Below are 8,338 nucleotides of genomic sequence, written 5' to 3'. Positions count from 1 at the left end.
GGTACATTTGAACCCAAATAGGAAGGACCGTTTGTGATAGACACAGTCTACTCAAATGGTGCATATCGCCTGATTACTCAAGAGGGCGCCAAGCAATTAATGCCAATAAATGGGAAGTTCCTGAAAAAGTACTATCCCTAGTATATTCAGGATAACCCATTTATCGGGAAGTTTCTTGAAGAATATTACACTTAATATTCTAGAGGATAACCCAAAATCATTTTTACCACCAAAATCCCTCACTGATCAATTTCAATTGACAGTGAGTCCACCAAAAATGTCTTTCTGGCCCTCTTGATTCTTTCCATGAACAAGAGGTCCACTCTCAGTTCATAGTCCCCTTTCGATAAACGAAAGAACTCCTTTCTTTTCTCTTTGGTTAAGCCTTCTCATGGTTATAACCGAAGTTGAAACTCATCTTCCGACTAGATAACCAATCCTATAAAAGGTAAGTTCATCTAGACTTTCCAGATTCTCGGAGTGGAGATCCCACTTCTAGTTTCTTTTGCACTGGAAATAGAATATAAAATTCTTCCTTTCCAGAATCAAGGAATAGAATATAAAATCCTTCCTTCCTTGTATTTGGGTTCGCCTTCATCCTAAAAGAAGACCGGGAAATAGAATATAAAATTCTTCCTTTCCCGAACTGATCTCTTCCAAAATTTATCAATCTAGGATTCATCCTAGGAAGTTTATCCCGAATCCTAAATAGGGATAAGTCTGCGCCTAACACACGCTGCCGGTTTAGTCTTTTTCCGTAGAAAAAGACACCAGAGTTCGATTCTGGGGTATTCTATCCTGAAACCTAAGCAAGGGTAAGTCTGCGCTTAATCCGCGCTGCCGGTTAGTTCTTAACCGTTAAAAAAAGAACACCCGTTCACATATTCAACGTTGTGGCAGGTCGTTATTAATAACACCAAAATCCATGCCTTACACGCATGGGGAATTTCATCCTGAATTCTAAGAAAGGATATGCCGACGCCTAACACGCGTCGCCGGTTTAGTATTTCTCCGTAGAAAAAGACACCAAAGTTTGATTCTGGGGAAGTTTATCCCGAAGCCTAAGTAGGGATAAGTCAGCATCTAATACACGTTGCTGGGTAGCCTAGGCCCGTAACAATGGCGAAGTCTACGTATTCGAAGTCGTAGCAGCGAGTCTAAGGGAGTTCATTCCGTTAGCACAACGTCACATACGGAATGGATTTAGACAATCCGCATGCTAGCCCGATTCAAACGGTAGTCGGTAAAGGCTAATCAAATCCGTTAAAGGCTGGGGGTTAGCCAAAAATCCTAAAGTCAACACCTAACATGTGTCGCCGGGTAGCCTATTCTCGTAATAATGGCGAAGTCTATGTATTCGACATCATAGCACAAAGTCTCAGAGAATTTACTCTCTTAGCACAACGTTACATGCGGAACGGATTTAGACAATCCGCATGCTAGCCCGATTCAAACGGTAATCGGTAAAGGCTTATCAAACCCGTTGATGGCTGAGGGTTTGCCAAAAATCCTATGAGTATTATGGTCAATCATTTCAAACGGAATGAGGAATCATAATAAAGATAAAGATAAAAACCAGTTCCACTAAAAGGATCAAAAGTCAAAACATTCGGCAAAAGAAATCATACATCAAGCGCATGGCCAAAAATCTGCTGATTAAGCTTAGACAGCTTCTCATCATAAGCTTGCCTCAGCTCAGCTCTGATGGACTCCTTGGTGGTGGCTAAAGTCCTCGCAGCAACCTCCTCCATCTCGGTCAGCTTCTGCTTCAAAGATTTCAACTCCTCAGATAAAGTAGTGTGGGCTTGCTGATCCTGTACCTTCGTCATCTGAAGGATACTCAAGGTCTCCTTTCTTTCACGAAGCGCTCTTCAGAACTGTTCCATCTGGGTCTCGCAAGAAGCAATAGAAGAGTCAAGCTCGATGAGTGAAGATGATCTAGCAGCAAGGTTGGTCTCAACTCGCTCTACCCGATCTCGCTGCACCTGAATCTCGAGCTCAGTAAAAAGCCGAGTATCGCGCCATGTCTGTAAGCGAGTGTCCAACTCGGCAGCAATGAATGAAGAGGCACCTGCATCCCGCAGCTCGCGAAACATCTGAAGCTCATGCTCTAGGCAGTCAAGGTCATCAACTATAGCCTTCGCCAAATCCGGGTATCCTGCATCCCTTATCGAACTTATCCTAGAATCAAGGAAAGGCTTAAACTGGTGAAGGGAAAGTCCGTCGTGGAAGAGTTTGCCAATCATAGCATTCACGAAGGAGAAGAAGGAGCGGACTTCTATGCAGATGACGATCTTCTCAAGGTCATTGTCAGATAATAACTCCTTCATAAGGACATGAAGCCGAGAAGAAAGCTCTACACAAGAAGAAGAAATTCGTCAAGAAAACCTTAATAAGGAAGTAAATGACATTTCTCAGTTGCTTAATATATACCTTCTTCCCCTTGGGTCACTGGGGGTAGTGGAGGTGTAACGGCTGTGGGTGTATTAACTGGTGTAGTTGGTATCACAGCCAGCTCAACAGGATCAGTCTCGACAAAAGCTCCCGTCAAATATAAAACAGAATTCTCAGATGCATCACATTATAGCTGCATTAGTCAAAAATTGGCTTGTCCTATAATTAACTTGAGAAGAGCCACGTACCTTCAGAAGAACCATCCTCGGGATTCTTAGGGAGCGTAGACTCAGGAAATATATCTCCAGGCAACTGGTTATCAATCTGAGGAGAGACATACATGAAGTGGAGCATAGGAGTGTCCACGAGCAAGCCTTCCTCGTCAAAATCATCAGTTGAGAAATCTAACACAAGAGAATATAAGTATGAAAGAAGAATAAAGAGACTACAACCAATAGAAATGAGTTACCTCTTATAAGTGCGTCAGCCTCTTTATTCCTAAGATCCACGTTTTCCTCCTGCAAGTTATCTAAAAGAGCGAGAAGCACAGAGACAATTAGGGAATGCACAAATTCTGAATCGTTCAACTCCTTTGTGTGCCATTTAAAGGATATATTGTCAATGGTAGATGTACCTGGATTCGTCGAATCGGGTCCTACATTGGCAGTCTCCCTAACGTCGGCGGCTTCTGCAGGTTTTTCTACCTGGTGTGGTGAGTCAGGCTCACCAGAAGATGCAAAATCATGAAAAGCAGGATCAGGACTCATCTCGCTCTCTACACGCTCTCCTATATAGAGATGGAAAGCATGAGTCGAAGTTCTGAATGATCAAGAGGATGGTCTATAGAGTAGATGTTACCTCCGTCGCTAGCAGCATCGTCACCAGCTAAATCCATATCAGATGCTCGCGAAGCTGCACGTGGCTTACGGGCTAATCTTTTCTGCCTATCAGCAGGGACACCAGTCGAAGGTCTCGCCCGGGAAAAAGGACGGAATTCTTCATCTTTGTCAGCTGCGGTCCCTGAAACATCAAACAGTTGTCAAGATTAATAATTCTGGAAGATAGAAGGAATAAGTAAGTAACTAACCTCGCTCAGAACAGTTCTCATAATCTTCAGGGTCTCCGCCTGAAGCCTCATCTGCAGAATGGAAGACCTTCTTTCCCTCTTCATCAATCTGACGAATCTTATTCCGTGTCCTCTGTGACCAAGCATTTTCCCAAATCATATGAGAATCAGCCTGAGAAGCCTCCTCAGCCTCTAGCTCTGCAATCGGCTTCATGGGGACAGTTTTATTAGCTGCTAACAACCACTTGCAGCTTAAGAAGGTGAGCTTCAATTGCCGCTCAGCACTCGGGAGACTAAACTTAGCACCAGTACAGCCCGTCACGGTCCACAACCATGCACGAAGACCATCCACCAAACCACTGTGGGTCCGAAGCTGCTGACGTGGATTCCCGACATAAAGCTGATCATAGCCAAACTGGCGAGCGAATCGGCAGGGTAGGTACGGCTCTATGAAACACTAATTCCTCACCCGGAAATTCAGATAACTCGGCCTGATGTTCACCAGCCAGTTAAAGCAGCCGACGTCTAAATGAGTTCAATAAGACACTCGCCGTATCGGCCGGAGAACTGCGGAAAGCAAGTGGAAAACGCCCAACACTTGTGGACCTGTAGCTGCTGTCTGATATCAGGGAATCCTCGCCCCTCCCACTTGCCATTCTCAAGCAACTGTAGTAGGGGAACGAAGGGGTCTGTGGCGTTCGGTACCGACATCATATCAGAACGATGAAGGACGAACGAAGCCATCAAGTAAGTGTACGGAAGCTCCACCTTAATAGTAGGAATCTGAGCTGGCGATTCACTTTCCTTCCGTGTAAAAGCACTAGAAATCTATCGAAGCCCTCGATGAATGTTAGCCACCATCACCGGAAGAAGCGAAAGTTCCTTTTTGTAGGCAAGTTGAACCGCTGGGTAGAGCACTTCCAATGGCAAAGCGTCACTAGACTGATACGGGACCACACATTTCTTTAACCAGATAGCGAGGTAACCGACAAGAAGGGTCATCGCGGTCGAATCTGCGGTCGCATGCCATAAGAATGATTTAAACTTGGTCCCTGCAGGAAAGCCACTCTCAAGACTGCTAATGGTATAGGAATGAGCGTCAATCTTCTTCAATAGATTATTCACCCCCGAAGGAGTGAGTGGTGCCAGCTCACAAATAGCCTCGCCAGAATTGCTCTCTAGATTTCTGAACAAATAACATGCAAACTGCTTCAGACTCACGTATGACTTAGTCCTCTTCGCTAAAGGCTCAGACTGTGCCAAAGCAATATGATAGTGACATGTGAGGTCCCATAAAATCTCGTAGCGGTCGGGCATGCGATCCTTCAGCTAACTCAATTCATAGTTGGAGGGAAAGTATTCCTGATATAGCATCTGTCCCATGGGCAAACCAGAAATCCTGTGCATCTCATGGAGAGCCAAGCCCAACTCCCCTTGCCGGGTCAGAAAAGTGTTCGAATATGGGTTATAAAGCTCGCACAAAGTGAAGAAATGCTTCGCGCTGACAGGCAAGCCATACATGGTGGCACGAACGGATGCATATAAACCACAAGCGTGCAACTCCTCGCTCCATCGGCTTAAGACGTACTTCGTCATGCGAGTCCACCAAAGCTTGTCTAAAGAATGGACCCAGCCGTAAAATCTGTGGTGTGTCGCAGGCATCTCCCGTCCTAAGTCAGCGAGGCGATTCTTCAAAGTAGAAGCAGAGGTGAGAAGCTCGTTACGCGGCGGTGCATCCAGCCCTAATACTCCAGGATGCAATCCAGTGATATGATTCCTGCTCGAACCAGGAGCTGTCTGATGAGTGATATAGCCACAGTGAACGCTCTCATGCTCCTCCATCAAGCGCCATGACATCTCCCGTGTCACAGCCTGACGCCTGAGCTCAGTCAACGAACGGTGCCGAGGAATCTTCGGCAAATATATGAAACCACCGCTATTTTTATGAAGCCACTGCTCGGCATCAATAAACACTGCATCCGGATCTCTGACATAGTCGCCAAATAAAAAGTTAGTCTTCCTGAGAGGCTGAATAAAACTGGCATCCTTCACGAAAGGCGCATCTGTAATCAACTGTCAAAGAGCTCGATGTCCACCTTCCTTCACCACTTGGACAACCTCTGTCGACGTGCCCGAAGCAAAATGAGGAGTAACTGGAATAGGGGGAAAATCGTCGGAAATCGAATAATACTCGCTACGACGCCCGTACACTGCATGAGATGAGAACGCTCAAGAAGGATATCCCACTGGAAATAAACAGTTAAACATTTGTTAGTCTCAATTATAAAAGGACGTCGAACTCATCCTACAAACGGGTAAGATAGAGTCATTGCCTTATAAAGGGTGAGACGATTTGGCCACATTATACACTTATAAGGTAGGATATATCAAAAAACATATCCCTGCCTTATAAAGCACAATGCAGCATCAAAACGCCCCCTTTATTGATGTTGAGATATGGTTTTGACCAAGCAAAACCTATCTTTAAAGCGTCGATCCTCACCAAGGAGAATCAAGGCTCTTCCCGATTGCCTCACCAAGGAGAACAACGTGGGAAAAAAGGACTAATTTGCAAATTTCCAGGAAAAAGAGGACTAATTTGTAAATTTCCAAATATGCCAAAAAATAGCTCACCAACATACGAGGGAAGCACGCCATCAGCCGGTGCAGCAGGGGAGCGACCTCTCGGGACACGCGACATAATGATCTGCAAAATAAATTAGGGGATCAGATCTAGAAAAATTACCCTTTTTATTGCAATTCTACCCCCCTGAAAGACGAGCTCGAGGCGCCAAATCATAGTCCTAACCCTCACATGCAATCCCACAAGTTCATAAATTGAATTAAGCATGAAATATACTAAAATTGTGGAGGATTTACCTGAGGAAAAGCTCGTGGATCCAATAAAAAATCAGATCTTGAAAGAGGCTCGAACCACGTGCTCGAGGGGCCTGAGAGAAATTTTTATATGAAGATTTCTAAGGGATTTCTCAGTCTAAGATCCAAAGGAAGACTAAATCTAAGACAATTGTGAAGATTTGAGGGAGAAAGGATGCTCGAAGGAAGAGAAAATCAAAGAAAAGGTCAAGGGGGGGCCGGCCCTAGAGGAGGAGAAGAAAGAGGCTTTTATAGGTGAACCAGCCTTGAACCAGACCGGAACAGGTTGAACCAAACCAGACCAGTCCAAATCAGTTCAAAAGAGGCTGAACCAGGCCAAACCATGCTGAACCAGACCAAAGCAGACTGAACCAGACCAGACCAGGATGAACCAGTCTGAACCAATCTTGAACCAGTCCTGAACCAGCCTTCCAGACCAGACCAGGATGAACCAGTCTGAACCAATCTTGAACCAGTCCTGAACCAGCCTTGAACCAGGTTGAACCAGTCTTGAACCAAGTTGAACCAGGTTGAACCAGTTTGAACCAGATTTGAACTAGAATTCAAATTGAAGCTGAATCGAGCATCAAAACAACTTCAAATCGACCGAGGGTTCAATCCTTTGTTTATTCTTGCCTCTCCCACACATTCGGAAGGGTCGGAAGATTTCTTGAGCTTAATCACTGTCTTTTTTGGGTCAATATCAGGCCGGTTTAGTTCATTATTAGGCCGGTTCAGCTCATTCGAACATGTGAATTACTCCAAAAAAAGTATACAAGTATAAACTATTCCCTATTTTTGGTTGAGAAGTTCCTGGATAATATTTTTCCTAGAAAATATTCTTAAGGATAACTCAACAATACCACGCCGGACAACGCGTCGCAAATAAGAACTCAACGTCAACAATCGATGGTCAGTTCTATGTTGAACCAATAAATACGAGCTAAAGATCAGAAAATTAGGAATCGACTTCAAGTTCAAAATTCCAACAACGGTCAGACAATAAATGCAGCACCGAAACCCTTACAGACATTCGACAAAGCATCGAATAGCCTGAAGGATTGAAGGAATCAAGAACAGAAGTCATTCTAAGGTCCCGTTACACCGACTGGAGGTTGGGACAATCATATCCAAAGCATTCCAGACTCTTCTATAAAAGAACGAGGCTGAAATACTTTGGAGGGGGTATCTGTAGGCGTATAAAACTGCCTATAGGTCCCTTAGCACAGCTCGGCACAAACCGACGAACCATCGGGTGACGTATTTAAACACGAGCGTCAGTCCACAACACCGAAGCCAAGTGACACGCAACGAAGCGGATTAACGAGGCAACGAGGTTAACGAATCGCACGCAAGCAACGGAATGCATCCATTCGCGTGCAGAATCAAGCCAACGGTTCGGGAAGTCAACGAGTCATCCGACCGTAGAACGGATTCGAACTCGAACGCCAAGGCGGATTTACTGCCAAATCAGGATTCAGATCAACAAATCAGAGTCCAAATCAACAGCAAAACTAGAAAACGGCAAAACGGCACAACACCTAGAGGACTCGGCCAAAACCGAGCCACCTCTAGGTGGCTCGACCAAAGCCGAGCCACCTTTTGGTGGCTCGGTGGCCGGCCAAAGCCGAGGGCCCGACCCACCTCTAGGTGGCCGGCCAGATCTGTGCCCGGGCACAGTTCTGAGTGCCTATAAATAGAGGGGCATGGCTCATTTGTGAAGGGTTGGAATTTTGGAGCCGAAACTCTGCCGGCTTGAGATTTAGACTTGAACTTTTGGAGCTTTGAAGACTCGACTTCCAGATCTGGTTCTTGGCGATCATCCACGCCAAATAAGGCAGGAGTTCGAGAGAGATCAGATCTGAGATCTACACAGTTTCCCTCCGGATCAAAGCTTGGCCTTTGATCCCGAGAAGAGTCTCGATTTCGCTTGGTCGATTTCGAATACTAAATGCTATTATTTCCTTGGTGAAATAGTACCCCGGGCTGTTATTTCCTTCG

This window comes from Asparagus officinalis, chromosome 8, assembly GCF_001876935.1.
Source record: "Asparagus officinalis chromosome 8, Aspof.V1, whole genome shotgun sequence".
NCBI classification, from domain to species: domain Eukaryota; kingdom Viridiplantae; phylum Streptophyta; class Magnoliopsida; order Asparagales; family Asparagaceae; genus Asparagus; species Asparagus officinalis.
The sequence above is the reverse complement of the archived record's forward strand: the minus strand, read 5'-3'. Positions refer to the sequence as shown.